At 40.9% G+C, this 27,372-nt stretch overlaps 1 protein-coding gene across 1 annotated transcript in view; it reads left to right on the top strand.

The window, feature by feature from the left end:
* Positions 1–27,372, top strand: part of Ppargc1a (PPARG coactivator 1 alpha) — a 628,461-nt gene that overhangs the window by 184,591 nt on the left and 416,498 nt on the right. The window lies entirely within an intron of this gene.

Consider the following 27,372-nt stretch of genomic DNA (forward strand, 5'->3'; position numbering starts at 1 on the left):
TTGTTAATGATGAAAGACAATTAGACAGTTTGCTAAGTATTGTGTTTCCAGACTTGGGGTGAGGAGAGGAGGCCAACCAGAATGGTGAGTGAGTGGATCAGCTTCCTTAAACCAGGTCACAGTTCAGGTGACTCAGGATTGCCTAATATCCATGGAATGGAAAAGGCGGCAGGCCACACAAGCCAAAGAATGGGTCAGAGATGGGACAGTCCTAGAGCAACTGTTTCACCTGAGTTTCTCCTTTGAGTAGTGGATCTTTTTATTTTCCTAGATCAGCCAATGTCTTGGAATTGTATGTATGCTCACTTACTGGCTGGCTGTATGCCAGTGTTTAACCATGATATTTTCTTTTAAAAAGGGTGGATAACACCCTTAAAATCTCCAACATAGAGAAGCTTACAAACTGAATGAAGCCCATTTTAGTGAGCAGTCTGGGCTGATAAGGCTACAGAATCTACATCTTTTGGCAACTCTAAGGCCTCCATCAGATTAGTACCTGAGAGCTGCTAAGGGCAGAAAGTTTCAAGAGCATTCTTTCTCAAGTTAAAGCCAAATCCACAATCTAGGTATCTCTACCCTGAGTCCTAATTTTGCTATCCATGCCTACAAAGAACAAGTCTTCGTCCTCCAAAGAGACACCCTTTCAAATACTTGGTGGCACCTTATTGGGTCCTCCAACAGTGGTGTCTTTGTCAGATTCAGCTCTGTCCAAAAGGAGAGCTCATTGCCATGGTTCCCAAGGTCTACCTCTTTGGAAAGGTTCTCATTTATCTATATCTTTCTTAACAAGCAGCACTGAGAGTCTCCCTTCTCCAGGCCCCAATCTGCGCCTCAGAGCCAAGAGTCTAATGAAAGGTGGAGGAGAACAACCTGAGAAGAAGGCATCTGGAATCCCATGCACCATGGATTGGTTTGAATACCAAGAGAGCAAAGCCCACATCCCTCTGGGAAGTGCAGATGACTGACAGGGGAAAACGTTGGTTTGGTTAATAATACAATCTGCTTGCCGCCTGTAGACACAGCTGTAGCCTACTAATTCGTGAGAAGTGAATTAAGGTTGTTTACCGATGTTTTAAAGTAACTGTCAGAGTGAAAAAAAAAAAGAGTTCATACTAAATGAGACCACTCACCTACTTCAGAGTTGCTGTTTATTTTAAGCTGTGTGCATAAATAATAAATTGAGATACGAAGGGTGGTTTCAAGCATTAGAACACGAAGCCTCCTGTTTACTAACTGTCATTGGGCTGAAGAGAATTTAAACGGCTCTGAACCTTTTTGTCTGTGGATGCAAGGCATGAAATTAACTTCCATTTCATAGTTAGCAGAAATCATGATTATGGCAGTCTTGTTGTGTGTCTCCTGCCGATCTGGGTCTTTTTTGCTATGTAAAACGAGCATTAGCAGGCAGCAGAATGTGTTCTAATGCCTCATTTGAAACATTGAAAAAGACCCCTTTCTTCCCCCGCAAAATAAGCAAGTACCTGTCTGGACCACCCAGTCCTCTTATTCTGGGTAGGGAGAGGAGTGGTGAAAATACACCAGTCTAGGTTCTGGGACTCATGTTCTGACTGCTCTAGACCCATGTGAGTCTCACTTTCTTCATCCTTTGAAGGGGAGTGAATAATAGCACCATAGGAAGATGGTGAGACCCCAATGTGGTAATTGTTAAGTGACTTTCAAAGGCATCGGGTGTCATAGCTGAGCAGGAGAAAATTATTACGTTGAATATGATTAAGGCTGTATTCGAAATGACTTGCATGTATTAGTTTATTCATCCCAGGTATCTGGTGGGAAAGGAATTGTTCTGATCCCAGTTTTGTCATTACAAAACCAAAGCACAGGGAAACCAAGTGACTTACTCTAGCATCTGTGGCTAAAAGTTTGCAAAGCTAGTTTTCAAACAGAAGGCAAATTGGGACTACTACTTACTGGGATGAGGGGCCAGGTTTTCCTCTATATGATTCTGCTTCTTAGTCATGCACAAGTCAATGAAGCATCATTTGCAAAAGCCTGGACTACATTCAGGTTGAGAAAATGTAAGTGTAGCTCCTCTATCAGCACAGAGCACTCCCATTGGGTAGTGATGTAGCAGACAGTATGGATTAATTACATGTTATGTGGAAGGAACCTGGTGATTCTTAGATGGAAAGCCCTAGATGAAAAGACCTATTACTCCTAATGCTTTTGAAACAGGGAGTTTGATTTGCCTTTTGTCCCCTTCAACTTGAAAGTGTGATAGCCTATTTCAGAGTATATAGAGAGTGTTAGAGAATGAATAGGAAATGTATGGAATATTTAATTTTGCATGATTGCACTTTGTATTTGCCAAAGTAACTGAGGCAAATAGAAATGCAGAATAGTATCACAGAACACCTATTTTTGATGTCTTGATGGAGTACGCTGGGATCCTTGTCTGATACATGAACCCTTTGGGGTTAATCCTTATTAAACAAATGAGAAGGAATGTATTTGTGTTTGCATCATTGGAAATGTGTAATTTGCACAACTGCTTTTTAAATTTACATTTACACTATATTTTTTTGAATTTCAAAAAGAGAAAAGACTTAAATGATTAGTGGAAATAAAAATGATGTGAATTTGCAGACATTTTTCTCTTAATATGCTCAGTCTGTACTGGGGTCATACTTAAAATTTGGGGTAGCAAATGTGGGGCTTGCCTTGCTTTAGATTTCTGAATGAAGCAATTAAAAAATAGGATCATTTCCATAATCCCAGAAAAATGGATAGACTCCCGAGAAGTAATCAGCTGGGGGAAAGAATAAGTTCTGTGCTTCCAAATTGCAAAAAATCTCAGCAATTGCCGCTGTGCTGTAGTACTTGTTAATACAATAAGATAATTGCATAATTAAATACACTATGGAATTTCAATAATTGGAAACTTTGTTTTCTCATCACAACATGCAACTTGCTGATGCTGAAAAGCACCCACAGTGTTTTCAGAGGCCGGGATCTCTCTTTCCATTCATGTCCTCTGCAGCATCCTGCAGCTTCCTTGCAGCTACGAGACACTTTCCCTTGCAGGTTATTTTTAGTTGGTTGTAGTTAGACAAGGTGGAATTAAGCAGGAAGTCCCTAAAGACTGACTTGCCTGTCCAGGCCATGGGAGTTGAGAATCATTCTGCTAAAAGTATCCCTGATGCTGTTTAGACTCTTCCCTTTAGTCCTGGGGGAAAAGCAACCTCAGGTCAAGTGTGTGCTGCTGGAACCTGGGCAGCCCCAATCTGATAGAAGTTGTGAGGTAGCTTAGTGGAGCCTTGTTGGGGCCTAACATGCTGTGACAGTGGGAAAAAGTACTCAATCTCTCCTCTTTGCTTACCTTAAAAGGAGAATCTTGGCACTTAGATCTTAGTGTAGGTGTAAAACTTAATTGAGTTAATGCATGGAAATTGCTTAGAAAACACGGGGCAGGTGGTAGGCATCCCGTCAGTGCTAGCTAGTATTAGGCAACCCAAGGTAAAGTTCCATACTTGTCTGAACTGTGGCAAATCTTTGAGCAAGAACATTAAGTAGACCTACAGTTCTATTCATCCAGGAAATATTTATTAAATACTTTATGTGCCACCACCCTGAATGTCAGAGAAACAAAGATGAATAATATCAATTCCCTGCCCTGCAATAGTTCAGCCAGATTGGGAAAACGGACATGTAGATAGATGATGTTGCTTTTATTGATCACGATGGTGGCGATGATGACAGAAATAATACACCAAAACCAAGACAGAGTCTGGAGGACAGGAAGATATTTTAGCAGGGATGGCCTGTTTTCTGTGTCTCCTGTACTAAATAAATATGGCATTTGGCTTAAGATTATTTGGGTTGAAAGTAAAAAATGGTTTTCTAGCACAGAGTAGGTTCCTAGCACAGGGTGGTCACTTAGCATGTAGTGGGATTAAGACAAGAGTGGAGAGTGAGTGGATAAATAAAGGCAGGGATGGAATTGGCTTTCAGCTGCCTCTCCTTGGAGTCAGACATTTGCCACAGTCAGTGAGAGAATGGAGGTGCATTTGCTTTTGTTGGATGTTGGGGTGGGCACAAGGCAAGTGCGATGCACAGTGCCAGGTTCAAAGAGGCTGCCACTCTCAGGTTCCACAAGTGTCTCTTTAAAGTTTGTGCCTTCAGTGCCTCACTTTTCTCACTGTGGGCCGGGTCCTGTTGAGTACGTCAGTCTCACATGTATTCATGTAGGACTGCCCTTTATTTATACATGTGTTTGAAGTTTTCCCCTAAAGTTGTATTTATTTTATTTTGTGGTACTGGGGATTGAATTTAGGGCTTTGCACTCACAAAGCAGATGCTCTACCACTTGAGCCACACCTACACCCCTTTTTGTTCTGGTTATGTTGGAGATAGGGTCTTGCTTTTTGCCAGACCACCCTGGACTGCGTTCCTTCTATTTTAAACTTCCTGCTGTTGCTGGGTTGACAGGTACGCACCACTGTGCCCAGCTATTGGTTGAGATAGGGTCTCACAAAATTTTTACTAAGGCTGGCCTTGAACTACGATCCTCCTGTTCTCAGCCTCCCAATAGCTAGGATGACAGATGTGAACCACCAGCACCCAACTCCAAACTTTTATTCCAAAGAAGTTCAAACACACAGAAAAGATGAAAGAATAGTTCAAGGGACATTCTATATACCTTTTACCCATGTGTATCATTTTGCCTTTCTCTGTATATACATGACTTTGAACCTGTCCTAATTCCCTATAGAAATCATATTGTGCCTTCTATACAATATTCTCATTCCTGGTCTCTACTGTACAAAATGCTACATTTGCTTCCTAAATTATGAATTTCAAACTTCTAAATTTTGCAATCAAAAGCCAGTAAGAACATTGAAAGAAATTTGCTTACATGTCTTTTTAAGTTTAAAAACTGCTGCTTGAACCTTATTTTTAGACTATAACATACTAACATATTTAGTACATAACCAATATAAGATACCTAAAAACTTAAAGATTAGAAGATTTTTCTGGGTCTTCTGACATTCTCTTCCACAGAACAGATATGTTTTTGCCAAGGTTAATTCCCTTGACCATTATTTTTCTGTCTTTCAAAAGTAGACGGTAGCTCTGTCATTAATCCAATGAGATTATCACTTTCCACATTAAGAATATCCACTGTAAAGAGTGACCCTGCAAACATGGTGTAGACAATATAGGTCTCTAAATTCGGTGATATATTCTCAAGTAGAAAGGACTACACACTTGATTTGGGACTACACTGATGAAATTACATGGAAAAAAAGCCCTCTTTTCTGGCAATCTTGAGTGCTTATTAAAAATAAGGTATCTTTCACAAACTATGCTAAGCTGTTTCAGATGGCTGTGCTATCTAAGTGGTCTTGGAAATTCTTTCTATAGAAGATTAGGGATATGGAGAAGAGTCTCTGAACCACCATAGGAGGTCAAGGATGAGAGTGAGGGTAGAGTGGAAATCTAGACCATTTTTGTCATGTTTCATGAAATAGCTCTGAGAAAGTACACTGTATATTGAGTATCTGCCTAAAAATCAGATTGCAAGAAATTGTTGCATTCCTTTACAGATTCTAAAGCTATAAAGGTATGGAAACCATAGCACTAGTGGGTAGAAGAAGAAATAGAAGAACTTCATCCAGCCATGTTGGTTGTCAGTGTGAAGGGAAAGCTGTCAGGTTAAGGGTGGAAAAGGCCGGAAAAACCATGAAAACCCACCCAAGAACCCAAACCCAGCAAGCCCATACATCCTCAAAGGCAGTGGTTCTTAAACTGGAGTGATTCCTGCCTCTTAACCCAGGGGTTCTGATCCAGTGGATCTGGGGAAGAAATTGGGAGTTTGAGTTTTTAATAGTTACCCTGAACCACTGAGGCAGTTTTTTTCCCTACAGTCAGTTTACATTCTAGAACATTATAGTATTTGGTGTTGATACATATGTCTGAGTGGCCAGGAAAATGTTAAGTTCAGTCCAGTATACTTTTGTACCTCCTTTAAAAAACAGTTCAGGGAACTTTTAGAAGAATTTATTTCCAAAATGAATTATCCTGGATAGTGTGGGAGGGGACAAACAACTAAATAATTCTAGTGCAGTGTGGAGTCACCAAGTCCAGTGGAAGGAAAGGCTCAGTGGGGAAGGACATAGGCTCACGTCCAGTGGACACCATGGAGGGCTCCTGGCAGAGGAAAGTTCATGATGGTGCCTGGTGGCTTGGTGGGATAGCCACAGGTTCTGGAATCAGCCTGGTTTGAATCCTGATTCTCCTGGTTATGAGTAGTGGAAGGTTGGGAAAGTTACCCCAGCTCTTCAAGCCTGGGCCTTCCCCAAAGGGCGAGTGAAGACTCAATTAGGTAATGTGGGAAAGTCCTGAGCACACCTGCAGGTAATAGATGCTCAAAAAGTGGCTGTACTGCATGCATTTAAGATGGGCCTTAAAATGGGTGGGCTTTCTGGAGGGCAGGAGTGAGTGTGGTGTTGGTTGGTTTTGGTTTTGAGTGGGGCAGGAGAAGGGTGCCAACAGATATTTCCAAGAATATTCCCAACAAGCAAATTCTGAGGTAAAGGATGGCAGATATTTTTGTGCCTAATTCAGTGTTCCCAAAAGTACTGGCCATACGGAAGGTTCTACATGGTACAAATGTTTTACAAATATTAATTAACTTAATCCTCATGACGACTCTATGAAGCAGGTATTATTTCTTTAACAGACCATGAAATTGAGACACAGAGAGGTTAAGTTGCCTAAGGTCACGGTGCTGGGTAGTGACAGAGCCAGATTTTGAATACTCTTGGCAAAATACTCCTAAGGTACTTGCTATCCTATGCTATTTTAATGAAGATAATTTGTGTTTATGTGTATTAGGTAAGGAAACTAGCATAGTAAAACACCGTGGTGTTATAGATATTGGTGTCTAGAGCAGCAGTAAAGTTTTACAAAGTAGTTTGATTTAAATGAATCATAGAAGATGAGTAATAGTAAGCAAAGCATCAGATATGATGAAAATCTTTTGGGTCCTCAGATGACTTTGCCTGGGAAAGTCTGGGGCAGTGAAAGACAGCATCAAGGATAGATGGGAAATGCCAGGGGAGCCTGGTATGTTGCTGCTTTCAAATCATTGTTGTGTGGAACAGCAATAAATCCTTTAAATTCTGAGGAAGAAGAAGTAGGCTCCCCTTGGGTGAGAGCTCAGGGAGGGGAAAGTCTTGCAGTCAGCAAGGAATTCACGTTCATTTTGCACTTTCCATGGGAAGCAGTAAAAGTCCACAATTGGCTTTGTCTCTTTGTTGAACAGCCAGACTTAGGCCTGGGCTATTTTGGAGATTGTCAGTTTCTTCTCCTCCTCTTTCCCCACCCTTCTCCTTCCTCTTCCTTCTTTCCTTTTTTCTTTCTTTTTTTGTTGGTGGCACTGGGGTTTGAAGTCAGGACCAACACCTTGAGCCACTCCACCAGCCCTTTCTTGTGATGGGTTTTTTTTGAGATAGGGTCTCATGAGGTATTTGTCCGGGCTATCTTTCAACCTCGATCCTCCTGATGTGTTCCTCCTGAGTAGCTAGGATTACAGGTGTGAGCCACTGGTGCCCAGTCTCTTTTCTCTTCTTTTACTTCTTCCCTGTCTCTTTCTTTCCATTGTGCATGGGGCAAATTTCAAAGTGGCTTTGCCTCAAGAATGTAAATGCCTAATGCAATTCAATAGGAAAAAGAGTTTAATACTCCCAATGGCATTTTAATTTACTTCCAGCTCTTCAGAGTAGCACCTGTGTCCACCCTGTGTCTCTCCTTTGGATGTGGTCAGAAATATCTAAAAGCCTAGATAATCCTAAACCAATCTGTGCTCAGGCTTTTATATTTGCAGCAGATTTGCCTTCCTAACAACCTTTTGCAGCTAATATGAAAATGGGTTTGATATCCTGAGCAAATGAACACAGGTGTTAGTTCATAAATTGCAGAAAAGCAGCATGTAGCCAGTCACCCTTGGGTAAGGAGTGTTGGGATAATTCCAGTCTAACCCTAGGTCGGATGCCCACTCCCTGGGCTCTAGATCTGTAGTGTTCTGCCCATGTGCTGCTGGGTTCTCATCCCTAGACATGCCCGACTTCCTTACCTGGTTTTGCCCATTTGCTGTCCTGTCTTGAGGAAGGGAATCATCAGCACTAACCTCTCTATTCCCATCATTCAGTTAATGAGTGATGTCAAAAGTCAGTATTTTTTGATTTTGTTTTAACAAATGTTTATGGAGTATTTACTATGGGATAGGCTGTGTGCAAGGAGCTTTTGTTTGAATCTCACAGAGGCCTCTTCCCTGCTGAAGGTGGGGAAACTGAGCTTCAGGAAGGTGCAGGGTTTACTTTAAGTCACACACCTTGGCTCTGCACAATCTGAGTCCAGACATCTTGATGTTTGGTTCAATTCTCTGTTTTCTTTATGCTACTTTTTCCTGCTTCGCAAACACAGGGTGAGTTTCTGTTCCTGCTATTAAACTGGGGTTTCCTTATCATGGATTCCCCAGGATCTCACTCATCAACCCACAAGAAGAAGGAAAGTTTTCCTGTCTCTGCGTAAATAGGGAATTCTGTTCTCATGGCGTGAGACCCAGCATGTCATCGGACACCACTGCCCGGTGGTGAGTCCAAGCACGGAAGGTGTTCTTGGATTTGGCAGCAGGGGCTACCCATGAAAACACCACCAAGGAAGCCTGTGTCTGTGCTCCAAACACTGCTTCACAGACTAAAATAGTCGTCACGGTGATGAGAAAATTGAATTGGTTAAACCTTCTGGTTTTAGATTGTTTTTGGAGAGTGAGTAACTCTATGATTTTTACTTGTCACAGGCTAAAAGGCAAAAAAAAAAAAGTAACAGTGAAACTTCATAGCTATTTTTCTTCCCTGTATGTTCATAGTGGTTATTTATATCTGGGAAGTTTCCATTGGGATTTAGTTCAGGATATAGACTTGGCAGGGTGGCTTCTGCACTCTGCGGTGACATTTGACAGACTGCAGGCAAAGCAGGATGGATTTTTAATGTCTAGGTGGATGGATTTGGGGGTGAAGTGTTGGGATTGGACTATATTATGAAATGGATTTATTGACAGGAATTCAAAAGCAGCCCATTGCTTGTCAATATGAGACCTGTATCAATAATGTTTGATAAATTAGGGCTCCCAACTCTCTGCTTTGTTTGCTTTATCAACTCTACTTGGCAATAACAATAAAAGATTCCAGGTGGTGTATTGTGAATGGCTTATTGCTCTCCTTGTCTGCGTGACTGACCCCAGGGCTCGGAGCTGTGATCCTGCACTTGTCACCTTCACCTACAAGTGTGCCGCCATGCCTGACTTCCTCCCCAGAATTAGACATTTCCACCCTGCTCAGTTGCATTTCAAAATCAGCTTCATGCATTAACCTTGAGATGCTGTGCCCATGATATAGGTAACATCTTCATTTTCCAGATGAAGAAATTAAGACACTGTGAGGTTAAATGAGCTGCCCAAGGCTTCATGGAAAATCTCAAATACAGCTGGGTTCCAGACAGAGGTGTCATGGTTCCTGGGTGAGGATGTGACACTTTCCTTCTCTGTGGTTACAGAGGTAAAGCAACTGAATTTGAAAAAATGCTTGCTGATAGCACACTTTCTTCCCAGGCATGGTGGGGTGGCCATCTTCTCTCTGAGTCTTGGGGATAAAGTTCATGACTCTTTTGGGAATTAGAGGGTTCTGGTAAGCTCGGGCAATGCATGTGCTATACTTGGTCTTTGTAGCCACAGAGCAAGGCTTTCTCTGTGCCTTAGAATGCCACCTTCATGAGATAGTTCTTATCATGCCACAGGTATTTTTAGGGGAGGGCTCTATTCCTGGCCAGAGAGGCATGTGGCAGTATGGAGGAAGCAGAAAGAAGCAGAAGACCTGGGTCTTCCATTTTCCTTGTTGGGAACCAATTAAATGCCAATCTGTTATCCCCAAATCTCTTCTTTTGTGGACTGGCACATGTCAATGAAGCTGAAATGGACTCTGTGACTCCATTCTCAGGACCATGGCCACAAGCATAATCACAATGAGCAATTGCAGTCTGCTCATTCAATGCGCTGTAATCTTACTCAGCCAACCTTGGCAAAGGGACTGGGGTTGGAAATCCATGGGTGTGCCATGTGGGGTTCAGGAATAATTCTGAGTTTGATCCCCAGTACCACAAAAAGAAAAGAAAAACCAATTTCACCTGCAAATACTGTTAGAAGTACAGGTTTCCCAGAATCAGGTTGGAGTGGCACCTAGGAATTTTGATTTCAAATAAGTACTCTGTATTTTTCTAACAAGCACCCCCAACTATTTTATGATCTTTATTTCTTAAAAACAGGTGTTCTGTGGCTCACACTTTGAGAAACAATGTCAGAGGCAGAAGAATTGGCCCTGAGAAGGCGCCCCATAGAGTAGATAAGTAAATATTTTGAGGAGAGCATCCCTGGGTGTGACTTTTACTCAATGGCCAGCTAGTTCTACAATCTTGGAAAATGTGGACCAGATGTCTTATTCCAAATTTAAGTTTAAAAAATTCCTTAAAGATATTCCCTTAATATCTCAAGATCTGAATGAGAGACAGTATAATATAGATCACTGGGAAATAGATTTGTTATGTGAGCTGTTTTTTTATGATAGGGAGAATTTATTTCATGCAAAGAACATATTATTTGATTGATATCAGATTATAGGAAATCTGTGAGAAAAAAACCAATAATACCAGTAAATTATCACATTCAAGTGATTCATCAGCCATTTGTATATCATATGAACAAGTGCTCTTTGAAATCTTTGGTTGTTCTGTCAAATAGAGAAATTATTCATAGAGAGCGTTTTCATTACTTTCAAAATAACAACATGACTGTGACCAAGCATGTGTGTGTGTGTGTGTACCCACATGGCTTGTGGGTGCATATCAGCAAACAAGCCATGAACTAATAATAAAACAACAAATTAGCAACAATTTAATTAAGCACAATTTATGTCAAAGGAGCTGAATAGGGATATGATTACATAATTATATGTAAAAATTTGAGGCAGAGGAGTGATTTTTCTTTTCTCATGTTCAATTCTGCATTCTGCCAGTGTCCAGCAGCTGTTTTTGGAGCTGCCAAGCTGGGTCATGACTTGGGCCAAATCTTTTCTGAGGAATGGTCTGTGCAAGCTGGCAGGCTGTCAAGCTGCATGTGGCCCTCATACACAAATGAGTAAATCAGAGTTATAAGTCGCAAATGTGCCTCAAATTAACTTCTGCATAGCTTGGCATAATTTAAAGTCCAGCTTGGTGACAGTCTTCTCTCTCAGCAGCTGAATCAAAGAGATGACAAGATATTAAGGCCTGGTGGGTCTCAGAGCTTCCACAGGGCATGAACTCAGTGTACTATGCTTGAAATGTCACATTCCAAGGGCTCCTGGAATGACCAGGCTCAGTGTCATATCGCACTGTGGGCTCTGTTCACATGATGCAAGTTCTTGCTTATCTGACCAGGCCTAAAATAAGACACTCCCATGCTTTATTTATGAGCTCTGTGCCACCCAGACCCATGATGCAAGTAACCTTGGGGTACACAGCATTTGATCACTTCAATTCCCATTAACTACCTGTTTCTAAATGGGGAAAAGCATTTACCCAGCACATTGAGTTATTCGTGAAGACACAAAGTGGCCCGTTGTGCTGTGACTGGGCTGATTTCCATGTAATGTGATCCAGCTGTTGAAGGCTGTGGATTATCAGTTTCTAATGTTAGTTTTCTCCTTCTCTCTGTTACTTTTTCCTCTCCTCTCCTCTCCCCTATCCTCTCCTCTCTTTTCACCTTGTCTTGCTTTGCCTTCCCTTCCCCTTTCTTCCATTCTTAAAGAGAACCTTGGCTAATTCCAGACACTGGTAGGCATGAAACTGCATGTCAGGAGTTATGAGCTGCTCCCCTTTCCAACGCAGAAGGTCACAGTTGGTGGTGGGAGCCATTTACATGGTGATGGAAGCATCTTGTACAGAGCTTCTTGACTTCAGCACTACTGACATTTTGGACTTAATAGTCAGCAGGTTCTGCTGTGAATTGCAGGATGTTTGGGGTATCCATGACCTCTATTCACTAGATGCCAGAAGCCCCTATCCATATGTGACAACTGAGGTTGTCTCCAAAGATTCTGAAGTGTCCTCTTGGGAGAAGACTGTCCCTGGTTGATTTAGTGTGACAGCTCACTGGGTTTTGTTAATGAGAAATCTCCCCAGTTCTCATGGAGGCTGTACAGATGTGGTTGTATGATCAGGATTTAGAGACAGAAAACTTGGGTTTGAATCCTGGCTCTAGGGATTCTTAGCTGTATGACTGTGGGCATTTAAACCTTAACTTCCTCACTGATTCAATATGGATAATAACACATAACTGATAAGGTAATTGAAAGCCAGTGAACTAGTGTGTGTAAAGAGACTGGCATATAATACATACTCTAAAATTGATGATCTCATTATATGACCTGACGTATGAAATGTTATGATTGTGTCAACTTAGACATGCAGAGAAATAAAAGGTACCAGTGTGGGTTATTCTCATCATTTGTTGCTTAGTTCTGTTTTTCTATCTCTTTGCTCCTCTATGTCCACACTCCAGCCATTCTAACATTCCAGAAACAGATTAGTTACGGCCAAAGGCATGAGTCTGAGAGAATGGAAAGAGAAATGGTGAGGGACATAGAAGAGACCAATTTCCTGTGGGACCATTTGGTTAGAAAGCCCTATGAAGAGGCCTGGGCAGTGCCCTAGTTTCTTGAAGGTGAAAATACAGAAAGATTGCAAAAGCAAAAATCCCTCAGCACACCACGAAGCTGAGCCCTATTCTTCCCTCAACAAATGAAATCCACCTTGTATCTTTTGCTTCAGGAGAAAGCAAAGGGTGACAAATGTTAAGTCTGTTTTCTTAGGAAACAGCTGAGGAAACAGTCAAAATGATTCCATGTGACTAGTGCAATTTTCTGCCTGGCTCTTCAAAGTCTGAGTCCCTTTTGAGACATATCTAAATCTAAAAATAATGGTCAGGCTAAGGAAGCAGGAGCAGACACCAGGCAGCTGGTGATGACTGGAATCTCTGACATCTCTTTCAGTCATGGCATCTACGTTTTACAGAGCTTCTCATGACTGCTACCTGCTGGCAGTTAAGACAACCTTGGCCAAAATCCTATTTGTCCCAAATTCTTTCCTCTGAGGTTACTGAAATTTCACTCATTTCTGAAGCTCTCTCTGTCTTATGCTCACCTGCTTTCTAGTCCTTTCTAGTTGTACTTGGTATAAGAGAGTAGAAGGACAAGATGTATCAAGTTTATTGACCAATTTGCTTCCATACCATTCCCCACATGTCCCATCTGACCTCTCCATGCATGATTACAGATGGGGAGCTCACTGTCACAAGGCAGGATACCCAACTACTGAGCCAAGGAATAATTGTTGGAGACACAGCAATCTACCTTTAATCTTCAATCTATACCCAATATCCCTTTACAAGTCCCTACTGACAATGCACTGTGTGCCCAGATCCAAAGATGAGAAAAATATAGCTTCTGCCTTGAAGAAGTAAGTTGTGGTCATGGTAATATTTACAGATATAAATCGTTCATTCATTCATGCAACAAATATTCATGAGCCATTCTGATGAACTGGGTACCTTGCTAGGGGCGAGGACACCATTCCTGCTTTCATGGATTGCAGTCTAGTAGAAGAGAAAGACAATCAGAAGGTGACTTATAATGAGTATATAATAAGATTGCAATGAGGGAAAAGAGTGTGGTTGAGTGCATATAACCATGGAATCTAAATCTGACTGGGTGGAAAGGGGGGATTAGGAGAAATTCCTCCACACAACAATTCTTCTCTAAGCTATGACAGAAGCATGCATGGAGACATGGAGTGGTGGGGGCCCACAGACCTGGAGTCCTGAGAGCACAGAGTAGGGGGCTGAGCTCAGCAGTGCTTCAGGGGCTGTACATTTGCACATTTATGTCAAGATCAAGGGAGGTAAAGAGATTAAGAGCAGTGTAGGGGGTGAAATTGGCAGACTCAGTCATAGTTACATATGGAACAGATCGGATCAGTGAATGGAGAGGACACACTGAGATAAATGCCACAAGGGCGCTGAGGAGCAGCAGCTGATGCTGGGGAGGTCACATCAGGCTTCCTGATGTGGAAGGAGGTGGGGACATCTGAATCCTTGGGAAGTAAGCTTGGGGTTGTCTATGCTAGCCAGGAGGGAAAAGGTTCCAGGGATAGGAATTGTGACTACAGCAATAGGCAGGATCAGAGACTTCCAAGAACATTCTAGAATGTACCCAGTTATCTTTTCTAGGCTGGAGCCCAGGTCCAGGGTGATGGGAGCATCAGGATACGAGGATGCAAATTGGGCGTGGTGAGGTGGCCAAGAACCTATAGACTCTTTCTTGGGTGTTGGGCTACATCCTCAGATGAAACTTTGTGGGCGCTCCGAGTGGCAGAGTGAGGTCCTCAGATGTAGTCGGACAACTTGACGTCCAGAGTAAGGTCTGTGCAAGAGGTCAGGGTGAAGAAGAAAGGGATCTCTCATCAGGACAGCAGAGGTGGGCTGGAGTTACCAAGAAGGGAGTCATCAGGAGTTAGAGTTGGGGTTTCTAGGGCCACAGACATGGGACCTGTTTGACCACATACAGAAGCAGTGATGAGTTGGTCTCATTTTATCTGCTTTGTTAGAGTTGTTCATACATCAGTTCATTTTCCTTGTCAAAAGTGGAGTATTATTTATAAAATGCTGTTTTTTTAAACTCCTCTCCTCCAAACATCTGAATGTTTGAAATTACAAAGATAGGACATCTGGACTAAGGCCTGAAGTTTTGTCACTTCTCCCAGATGTCTGGTGTCCCATTATTGACAAAACACAGGTGTCCTTATATATATCAAACTAGCTCTCAATAAGGCCTAGGCTGTGGGTGCATTTTGAAGGACATAAGAATGGATAAACCCCAAGCAAAGGCATATAAAATAATCAAGCTAATTATGGGTCCAGAGGATTGAGATTTTTTCTAGTTGACCATATGGATTGTAAAATAGTGTATTTGAGGTTTCAGGAATAATTTTTCAGAAGAATGTTTGGACCCCACTGGTTGTAGGAAGATGACTATGTTATCCTACAGAGGGGCTTCAGTGGAATTAAAGTCAAGACTTTACCCTGGGTGGCAGACAAAGACCCAAAGATCTTGAAGTTTTTTAAGTATGAAAATATATTCATATATATCACAACTGGTTTTGATTAACCAGTTGTGATATCTTTTGAAAGAACGATGTTCAAAGGATTCAGAGAATCATTTGTGTATAGGAATTAAACATAAACTTTGGAAAAGTGTAGCTACATGTAACATCTGGGCCAGGAGAAGTGTGTGGAAGGTGCATGCCATTGGTGGTCAGACATTGACATAAACTGTCTGGGCCGTTCCTGTGACCGAGAGTAGGTTAGTCCCTTGTCTGTATCCTCCTGCCACTTCTTTGCAGCATAGAGCTTCTCTTGTGTCCTCAGGTATCTTCATGTTTGCATACAAGGGGGATGTGACTGTCACAGCCATGCCACCAGTGGTCGCAGAATTCAATGAGGCTGTTCCAGTGGACTGGGGAGATGCTTACTTTCTGTCTTGCCCCCTTCTTTTTGTCCATCCTGGGGACCAGGCTCTGCTGAAACTCACCCTGGCTTCTTCCAGACTGAGAAGAGCTGCCTCAGGCCAAGCATGTATCTTACTGATGCTGGTACCCTCTGCTAGTACCTCCACTGTTAGAACTCTGTCAAGGCAAAATTGCTTTATTTCCTAATTCTGATGATATTAGCAAATACATGTAATGGGAAATAAAATTAATCAGTTTGTGCTTGTGAAATTGCTTCCTGTTTACTTCAGCCTTGTAGCGATTTCCCCCCTCCTACAGGGGTTATTTTAATTAACAGCGTGAATTTTTGGTAGTTTAATTTATTTTATGATTGTGTAAAAATACTCCTTTGTAAGGGTTTATATATAACTAGCCAGCTAATTAGCAGTAATATTTTAACAACAGCTGTAGAAGCAGGGAGTCCCATGAAACATGGCTTCTCCCTTCAGACCGCCAGGATATTTATTGGTGCCTTTTCTTATCACCCTGGCTGAAGGTAACAAAGGAGGGAGTGAGCACATCAGATAATTAAAAGAGAAGTAAGCATTCAAGTCCTCCTCTCACCTGATACACCCAACTTCCTAAGGACACTTTGTCTGTGAGCCCCTTGATTTAGGACTCCATCTCCTTGGCTTCTACTTCTCCCAAAGTCTATTATATATTCCTTGTGGGCCTCCATGTAAGATATACCTTTCTGGAAAATTATGAGTAGTCTTTTAAAAGCATTAACTTGAACTAATAGCAGTCACCGACATGTGTACTGCACTTTCCATTTCTGCAAAGCCTTTTAACACAGAGCGAGGCTTGCCTTACATTCATTTAACATAGCTGAGTTCAAGTGTAAAAACTGGGGGGAAAGAGAGGGGTTGTGGAGGAGGAAGGGATGGGAGAGATGCAGAGGAATGGGGATATGGGAGGTGAGAGAGAGAGAGAGAGAGAGAGAGAGGGAGGAGAGAGAGAGATTGGCCCTTGCTCTGTAGCTAACACACACACACACACACACACACACGCACAGCTTGTTCCCTTCCAATCCTTCAGCTTCCCTCTTTTTACTTTGGGTGTGGGCTCAAGAGACCATGTACTCAACAGCCACATTCTGGGAGGGTCCAGAGTTCAAAGGAAAGTGGTTTATATTTTGCACCCCATGTTTTGCTCCAACAAGCCAGCTACCCACTATCTCTGGAGCTCAGTATGAATTCCACCCACATTCAATTTTTCTCTTTATGTGCGTGGATTTTAGATTCTAACTCCTACATAAGACTTGATGATCCTCATTGATCTGGGAAGTGGCTATCCTTACCTGTATTTTTAATCCTTTTTTTTTTCATTTTTCTTTTATTATTCATAGGTGCATACAAGGCTTGGTTCATTTCTCCCCCCTGCCCCCACCCCCTCCCTTACCACCCACTCCGCCCCCTCCCTCTCCCCCCCTCAATACCCAGCAGAAATTATTTTGCCCTTATTTCTAATTTTGTTGTAGAGAGAGTATAAGCAATAATAGGAAGGAACAAGGGTTTTTGCTGGTTGAGATAAGGATAGCTATACAGGGCATTGACTCACATTGATTTCTGTGCGTGGGTGTTACCTTCTAGGTTAATTCTTTTTGATCTAACCTTTTCTCTAGTACCTGTTCCCCTTTTCCTATTGGCCTCAGTTGCTTTAAGGTATCTGCTTTAGTTTCTCTGCGTTAAGGGCAACAAATGCTAGCTAGTTTTTTAGGTGTCTTACCTATCCTCACCCCTCCCTTGTGTGCTCTCGCTTTTATCATGTGTTCATAGTCCAGTCCCCTTGTTGTGTTTGCCCTTGATCTAATGTCCACATATGAGAGAGAACATACGATTTTTGGTTTTTTGAGCCAGGCTAACCTCACTTAGAATGATGTTCTCCAATTCCATCCATTTACCAACGAATGATAACATTTCATTCTTCTTCATGGCTGCATAAAATTCCATTGTGTATAGATACCACAGTTTCTTAATCCATTGGTCAGTGCTGGGGCATCTTGGCTGTTTCTATAACTTGGCTATTGTGAATAGTGCCACAATAAACATGGATGTGCAGGTGCCTCTGGAGTAACAGTCTTTTGGGTATATCCCCAAGAGTGGTATTGCTGGATCAAATGGTTGATCGATGTCCAGCTTTTTAAGTAGCCTCCAAATTTTTTCCCAGAGTGGTTGTACTAGTCTACATTCCCACCAACAGTGTAAGAGGGTTCCTTTTTCCCCACATCCTCGCCAACACCTGTTGTTGGTGGTGTTGCTGATGATGGCTATTCTAACAGGGGTGAGGTGGAATCTTAGCGTGGTTTTAATTTGCATTTCCTTTATTGCTAGAGATGGTGAGCATTTTTTCATGTGTTTTCTGGCCATTTGAATTTCTTCTTTTGAGAAAGTTCTGTTTAGTTCACTTGCCCACTTCTTTATTGGTTCATTAGTTTTGGGAGAATATAGTTTTTTAAGTTCCCTGTATATTCTGGTTATCAGTCCTTTGTCTGATGTATAGTTGGCAAATATTTTCTCCCACTCTGTGGGTGTTCTCTTCAGTTTAGAGACCATTTATTTTGATGAACAGAAGCTTTTTAATTTTGTGAGGTCCCATTTATCTATGCTATCTCTTAGTTGCTGTGCTGCTGGGGTTTCATTGAGAAAGTTCTTACCTATACCTACTAACTCCAGAGTATTTCCTACTCTTTCCTGTATGAACTTTAGAGTTTGTGGTCTGATATTGAGATCCTTGATCCATTTTGAGTTAATCTTGGTATAGGGTGATATACATGGATCTAGTTTCAGTTTTTTGCAGACTGCTAACCAGTTTTCCCAGCAGTTTTTGTTGAAGAGGCTGCTATTTCTCCATCGTATATTTTTAGCTCCTTTGTCAAAGATAAGTTGCTTATAGTTGTGTGGCTTCATATCTGGATCCTCTATTCTGTTCTACTGGTCTTCATGTCTGTTTTTGTGCCAGTACCATGCTGTTTTTATTGTTATTGCTTTGTAATATAGTTTGAAGTCAGGTATTGTGATACCTCCAGCATTGTTCTTTTGACTGAGTATTGCCTTGGCTATTTGTGGCCTCTTGTGTTTCTATATAAATTTCACAGTAGATTTTTCAATCTCTTTAATGGATGTCATTGGAATTTTGATGGGAATTGCATTAAACATGTAGATTACTTTGGGGAGTATCGACATTTTTACTATGTTGATTCTACCAATCCATGATCATGGGAGATCTCTCCACTTTCTATAGTGTTCCTCAATCTCTTTCTTCAGAAGTGTATAGTTTTCCTTGTAGAGGTCTTTCACATCTTTTGTTAGGTTTACACCTAGGTATTTGATTTTGTTTGAGGCTATTGTAAATGGAATTGTTTTCATACATTCTTTTTCCGTTTGCTCATTGTTAGTGTATAGAAGTGCTAATGATTTTTCTATGTTGATTTTATATCCTGCTACCTTGCTATAGCTATTGATGATGTCTAGAAGCTTCTGAGTAGAGGTTTTTGGGTCTTTAAGGTATAGGATCATGTCATCTGCAAATAGGGATATTTTGACAGTTTCTTTACCTATTTGTATTCCTTTTATTTCTTCTTCTTGCCTAATTGCTCTGGCTAGGAATTCCAGTACTATGTTGAATAGGAGTGGAGATAGTGGGCATCCTTGTCTGGTTCCTGATTTTAGAGGGAATGGTTTCAGTTTTTCTCCGTTAAGTATAATGCTGGCTGTAGGTTTGTCATATATAGCTTTTATAATGTTGAGGAACTTTCCTTCTATTCCTAGTTTTCTTAGAGCTTTTATCATGAAATGGTGTTGGATCTTATCAAAGGCTTTTTCTGCATCTATTGAGATGATCAAGTGGTTTTTGTCTTTGCTTCTGTTAATGTGGTTTATTATGTTTATTGATTTTCGTATGTTGAACCACCCCTGCATCCCTGGGATGAAGCCTACTTGGTCATGGTGAATAATCTTTTTGATGTGTTGCTGAATTCGGTTTGCCGTTATTTTGTTGAGGATTTTTGCATCAATGTTCATTAAGGAGATTGGCCTATAGTTCTCCTTTTTGGAGGTGTCTTTGCCTGGTTTTGGGATAAGTGTAATACTGGCTTCATAAAATGTGTTTGGCAGTTTTCCTTCCCTTTCTATTTCGTGGAACAGTTTAAGGAGGGTTGGTATCAGTTCTTCTTTAAAGGTCTGATAGAATTCAGCAGAGAATCCATCAGGTCCTGGACTTTTCTTTTTGGGGAGACTCTTGATTGCTGCTTCAATTTCATTTTGTGTTATAGGTCTATTCAGGTGATTAATTGCCTCTTGGTTCAGTTTTGGATAATCATATGTATCTAGAAATCTGTCCATTTCTTTTAGATTTTCAAATTTATTTGAATCTAGGTTCTCAAAGTAGTCTCTGATGATTTCCTGGACTTCCATGGTGTTTGTTGTTATCTCCCCTTTTGCATTCCTAATTCTACTAATTTGGGTTTTTTCTCTCCTCATTTTAGTCAGGTTTGCCAGGGGTCTATCGATCTTGTTTATTTTTTCAAAGAACCAACTTTTTGTTTCATTAATTCTTTGTATGGTTTTTTTGGTTTCTATTTCATTGATTTCAGCTCTTATTTTTATTATTTCTCTCCTTCTATTTGTTTTGGGATTTGCTTGTTCTTGTATTTCTAGGAGTTTGAGATGTATCATTAGGTCATTGATTTGGGATCTTTCAATCTTTTTAATATATGCACTCATGGCTATAAACTTTCCTCTCAAGACTGCCTTAGCTGTGTCCCATAGGTTCCGGTAGGTTGTGTTTTCATTTTCATTGACTTCCAGGAACTTTTTAATTTCCTCTTTTATTGCATCGATGATCCATTCTTCATTAAGTAATGAGTTATTTAGTTTCCAGCTGTTTGCATGTTTTTTGTCTTTACTTTTGTTGTTGAGTTCTACTTTTACTGCTTTGTGGTCAGATAGTATGCACGGTATTATTTCTATTTTCTTATATTTGCTGAGGCTTGCTTTGTGCCCTAGGATATGATCTATTTTGGAGAAGGTTCCATGGGCTGCTGAGAAGAATGTATTGTGTAGAGGTTGGATGAAATGTTCTGTAGACATCTACTAGGTCCACTTGATCTATTGCATATTTTAGATCTTGGATTTCTTTATTGAGTTTTTGTTTGGATGACCTGTCTATTGATGATAATGGGGTGTTAAAGTCTCCCACAACCACTGTGTTGGCGTTTATACATGCTTTTAGGTCTTTCAGGGTATGTTTGATGAAATTGGGTGAGTTGACATTGGGTGCGTACAGATTGATGATTAACCTTATTTTATATACAGAGATACTAAGGGCTTAGAAAAGTCAAATGCCTAGTCAGTATGCCTAGGATCATACTGAAAGGCATGCCCAGTGTAGGGATAGGTAAATATTCCTAAGAAGCAGATACCTACTTGCACTTTGGATGGCTTCAGGGACCAACAGAACAACTTACACTTGTCAATCATTTTATTTTATATTTAACTCACACAAATGCTGGAATACAGTTGTGACCAGGGGCTTGCTCTGCTTGGTCCTGAACCCCCAAAATCTTAACAGGATGTGACAATGCTTGACACAGAGTGGCATCCAGTATGGGCTTGATGAATGACTGCTTGATTTTATTTGGCTTTCACCATAACCTGCCCATGGCGGGTGTTATTATCTCTATTTGGCAAGTGAGGTATTGTCTGAGAAGTTAGTGATCCTGATGGAAGTTCTCTAGCTAATCAATGACAGAGCCAGGAGTCGAATCTGCCAAAGTTTATGCTTTATTTTATTTATTGCAAAAAAAGCATCTCCAGCAATAACATTATTTGTGGATAGATAATAACTAAGAATAAAGGCAGCTCCTGGTTATATTGAGAAAATGACATTCTTTATAGTGGTTAGAGGTGAGGTTCTGTAATTAGGTTAGAGGTGAGGCTCTGTAATTAGGCAACCTGAGGTTCAAATCTTGACTCTGTCACTTTTTATCTATGTGACTTCTGGATAGTCACCTAACCTCTCTGTGCATGAGTGTCCTCATTGTTAAGTGGAAGCAATACTAGTACCCATCTCTTTGATGTTATCTTGAGGATTATGGGAGATGATACCATTAGTTGAGTGTTGAGCATATCCTCAGAACTCACTGATAATTACCTAAAATGTAGGGTGACAGGTCTTGATGTTGTTCTTAATGGGAGTGTGATATTCCTAGCTCATTCAATCCTCATTTGGAAAATGACAGACTGGTGACATCATTTCTATATGGTCCCTTCCAACTTTAAAATTAGTGATCTTAGTATTCTTTTGGGTATCTTACACCTAGCAGGACTCTCCTCATAATTTCTAAAACAATTTCATTTTCTGAAGACAAGAGAAAATAACGTGAAGTAGGAAGAGAGAGGAGAAACAAGGCATTATAAGAGCATCAGTAAGGGATGGATGCAGGTGTGGGTGTCAGGTGGCAAGCAGCTAGATTGACCATTATGGGTATCGAACTCCATTTGGTGTGTAATTGTAGGTAAGGATATGGACATTTGAAACTCACATCTATATCAGCATTCCCCAAATGCCATCCCAATTAATGGGCACTGAATGGAGATGTGACTGGAAAAAGAGAACACAGAAAATATGAGAAATATAATAGTGTCATTAAAGGAAAACCAATGTGGCTTATAGCCTCCATCTCAATGATTTTTTTTCTTTCCCTGTTAAGCAGCATAAGCAACAACTATCGTGGAAAGATAGAGAAATCGACATTTCTTTTAAAATCTTAAAAAAAAAAAATCCAAAGCTGGGATTTCTTTTGATGGGGAAACAATAAAATGTTAGATAATTCTGAGGTTCTCACTGCAAGAAAACAATAATTATATTTTGTAGTTTATTATAATAATAGGTTCCTGGCTAAGTGCACAAATCTAATAAAAGCATAATACCAAGCTACAATGGGCTTCATGAATTGGAAATGGAACGAATTTAAATGTTTTTGGCATCTGCCACCCAGCTCCCCAATAATAAAATCTATAATTTCCTGATAAGCATGTGCACGACTCTCGTGAATTTAGCTCTATAGCAGGGCCAAAGCCTATTTTCAGTGTTCGTGTTCATTTCTTATTGACTTTGCCAGGCCTACTCCTTCATGTCTAACCCCTTTGCCATTTAAAAGCACTGAAGGCTCTGGGAGAGATTTTTGTGACTTTTAAAGGGATTTTGAACATACGATTAGCTGTACAGGGCCAGAGCAGGGTGAGTCATCCTGGGTGTACTTAAAGGTGTCTGTGAAGCACTGGATGTCATTTGTACACATTTAAAGAGCACTGTGTTTTTGCAAATGAAGTGGAAAAGGCGAGTATGTGTTTGTAAGTCTCAGGGCCTAGCAGAAAGAAGCTGAGTGCCTGCTGTAAAAGTGTAGTGATGGTTTCTCTTGGGCAGGGTACAGGCTAACTAGAGGTCAACGCTGGCATGGCCAGTGGGGTGGGAGAGATGGGGTTTTATTTTTCTGCTCAGGATCTTAGTACTTAAGAGTCCTGTGGGCTCAGAGCAGATGTCTCGTTGAATCACATGAAGTGTTTCCATGTATTACTAGGGGTGATACACCAATTCCAGTTCCTTGGAAGTGCCCCCTGTTTATTTTTTTTTAAAACAGTGCCATCAGCTATGATCCCATTTTGTAACTATCCTAATGCCAGGTCCCTGAGCAGATGCACTCAGAAACCATTAGGAGTGTCTTCTATCTTGCTCATTTGTCCCAGAGACTCACAACACATCAGATGGGTGGCAGTTCATGGTATGGCCCAAGAGTTTGGAACTCTTTTATAAACCTTTCAGGCACACAGCAGAAGTTTAAAGCCATTGGCTCATCACTGGAAACCAGCAGCAGGTGCACATCACCGTTGTTCCCTTTCCCTCCTGCGCTCAGCTGATACGCCACCCCACAGCAAGGAGTTTACCTTTTAGGCTCCAGTGGAACATTTGGATATTGATGGTAACTTAATTGCTAGTGCTGGGAGTTTGAGACATTTAATACACAGTGTCATGGGATGAAGGAAAACACGTGGAAGAACTAGCAGTATCCCCTAGCTTCCTCTGCCCTATACACCCTCCACTGTCCTTTGGGGCCTGGAAAAGGCATTCAATTGAGCTGACTCACCTGCTCTGATCACTTCCTTATCAGCTCCGGATGAGTCTACCTTGCCTTTGCCCCCAGTCTCATTTAATTAGATATAAGCCTACCTCAAAGTCAATTCATTCTGTTTCTTAACATTGACCGCAGTTTCTCTTTTGGCTAACTCCTTGCCTCTCCCTGTGATTGAAGCAGTGGAGGTTGATAATTCATTTTGTTCCGCCATTATTGATTTGGTGGCTCTGATCCAAAATTTGAAAATTTCTCTCCAGGTTGTTCTTGCCCTTGGTTTTTACAAAGACATTGCATAAAACGAAGGGTGTAGGTCAGAAATAGAAACCTCAGTGCTACTTTAGAGTGTGAGGGTCCACTTTCAATTGTGAGAGGCTTATTGTTAATTACAGAGATTTCTCAGGCGGTGGCTGTGAGAAATCCTCCTTACAAATGCTTTCTAAACTGAGAATGGATTTGAAAGACCATTGTCTGCCCAGGCTCAGAAATTATTCCCTCATAAAGACCTTGTGTAAAGGTTTTCAAGATACCTTTATGTGGAAGATAAACTATATTAAGGGCCCAAGAGCTTCTGCTCACCACATTTTTACTGAAGGTTTCCTTTCTTGTTTCTTATAAATGTCAGCTCCTTCAAGTCACTGCCTCCTTTGGATTAAAGATTCTGAACCCAGGAGAGGATGCTTTTCTGACCATCCTTCCTTCTTATTCTGGGTACCTTGGTGGGTGTGAAGTGACCAGTGGAGTTTTTCTTGATGGATCATTGCTAAAATGAGATTATTAGTGGCCTCTTAGCTTTCCTTAAAAAATTCTTCCTAAAGTGAACATTTCAGAAAACCCGGGAACAAAGAATTTGTGTGGTGGAGGCTCTTATAAAGACAAACATTTCTTCATGAACCTTCTACAATATGTTTTCTTTTCATATTGCAAATAGTTATAATAAGTGACTACCTCAAAAAAAACCCAGTAAAGAAAACATGTATCTCTTTTGTTTCATATGCCCAATTAATATGGCAGGCTGAGCCATAGTCTGTATGAAGGAGAAGAGGAAATGAACAGAGTACATGGGTTCCCTCGCTTCTGCATGAAGACGGGTCCTTTGAATTAGTGTGTAAGCTTCTTGCTTTTCTCCTTGATTTTTTAAAAGACAAAGATAGAATCTGTGACATTGTCTTGTATTTTTAGAAAACTGGTAGTAGATGCCTTCCAGAGACACTTACTCCAAATGAAGCTAAATTCTTCTCCCCCATCCTTCCTGTCTAATTTGATATCATCGGTCTCTATAAATAAAACCAGCCTGTAATGCAGTTTATCATTGGCTTAGAGAGCAACTCAGCCTTGACCTCATGCCTATAATGAACTCAGTTTCCTATGATCAGAGAGCACCATAACAAAAAACAAGCACTTTTTCTGAAGCTAAATAGAAAACCTGAAGATGCCACCACCAAATGACTTTAAAAACACTTCCCCTCAGCCCGTCATGTCATGAATGTTATAAACAGGTAGTACAAAACATTTATAAACCTCACTGGCTGTCAGCTGGCAAAGAGTCCAGCCAAAGTTGGGGGAAACTCTTAACTGTGTTAAGCATTCTGGCTTGATGCAGCAAGATCCAAATGTAGCCATTGTGCTTGTATTTCAACAGCCCCACTAGATTCTTAATTACCACGCGGGCTAATTATGCAGTCCAAGTTCTCAACCACTCTGCATGTGCACAGCACCCTCCCTTTCTCGCTGGCATTATTGTATTGGCTTTCTCCACCCTTCAGACTGAGATTTAAATCCTTAACCTGACATTCATTGTGTGCTGTGTATCAGCTTTTCCTGCCTTTCTGAATTACGTGCCCAATAAAGTTCTCATTTCTGTCATAGGTCAGGACTTGGTCTTTTATAAATTCTTAGGCTGGGGCCATTTAAATTCTGTTTTTGATTTTATCCTGCCTCTTCAAATTATTTGCCTTGTAAGCGCTTTAACTTTTTGGCCTTTAGCCCTAGCTTCTTAGGCTATTAATTTTTTTTTAACCTATGTGACCATTGAAGCAAATTTATAGAAAATCTCATTGACAATGAGGTAGCTCCATTGTGGAGCGAGAAATGTTTGGGAAGTGTTCCAATGGGAGCATGTGCCAAACTGTGTGTGTGTGTGTGTGTGTGTGTGTGTGTGTGTGTGTGTGTTTGTGTGTGTGTGTGTGTGTGTGTGTGTGTGTGTGTGTGTGTGTTCTCAGTTTCTGTCAACCAGGGAGTCTTCAGCTATCAGAGTCTTGCATGTGTAGGATATCCTCTAGACATTTCTTTAATGTTTAGTCACCATTTCAATGTGGCACTGTATTAGTTTCCACTAAATCCAGTTAGGAGAAGGAAAGAGGGATGAGAGAGAGGGAGGGAGAGAGATAGAGAGACAGAGAGACACAGAGAAAGAGAGAGAAGGGGGAAAGAGGAATGATGGGGGGAGGGAAGGAAAGAGGGACAGGGGAGGGAGAGAGGGAGTTCTTTAGTATAATCTGTATTTTGAAAGGCATAGAATGCATGAATAGACCAAAATATCGCATCATATTTACTTGGTGTCTAGGTAATTTGTTTATGTTATATATATATAATATATTTACATACAAATTTGACTTTAAGTTAGGGAAGAATTTCTCAAGTCATACTTTATTTGCATATGTCTCTGAGTGAGACTTTTTGAGTTGTTCTTACAAATTCCAAAGACATATCAGAATCACATTGCTTGTGGCCTTTTCTTAAGAAGGAAGGGGCCCAAGACAATATGACAAAGTAGGTGATGCTGGGTCTCCATGGTCCTTGGGCACCTTTTGTGCACACTCTAGTGGTTACTGGACATTCCGAGTCAAGGTCTTTCTGCCCTGGATTCCTTGTCACTCGTCTTCTAGTCACATTTTACTGTCTTCGACCCCTTTCCTTGACGATTTGTTTTCTGCCAGTAAACATATGCACCCAAGTACAGTACATTACTCTTCTAGATCAAATGTTTGCATTTTAAAGAATTCTTCTAGAGACAATTTTATACATTAAAAAGATGGTGCTCATGGTAAGAATTTCATTTGCTCCTGTGGGTGTCTCTTATCAGGCCAGGCTGAGAGCTGGCTTCTTTGTACCAATGTAAACTAAATCAACTCTACTAAGACAATAATGGCATATCTTTGTGATTTAAAAAAATCTATTTCTGAATGATGGATTTCTGGGTGGGTAGCTTATTGATCCTGGCAGCTGTTGAATTTTTATATGTCATTTATGATTGTTCCCGTGATATAGTGAGATATTCAAGGCAAATTTGATCAGTGTTTCTTACAAAGGTCAAATCCTTCTGCATGGTGTTAGTCTGAAGACATTTCAGACTATTTCCTGACAGTACTAAGGTAGGTGGACAGGTATATGTGACTAATAGAGTCACAAATTATAGGCTGGCAGTGTGGTGACAGAGTAGTTTAAGCAAACCAGGTTCTGCATCAGTAGTTAAACTGATCTGAGATCTCTTTGAGAAGGGACAATGTAATTCCACGGGGTCACTTCTCCTGTGCAAAGCATGAGGTGTGATTCTGTCCCAGAATTTTTTCAGCTGCTCCCCTCCC

Source organism: Castor canadensis, chromosome 9 (assembly GCF_047511655.1).
Source record: "Castor canadensis chromosome 9, mCasCan1.hap1v2, whole genome shotgun sequence".
Classification (NCBI taxonomy): Eukaryota; Metazoa; Chordata; class Mammalia; order Rodentia; family Castoridae; genus Castor; species Castor canadensis.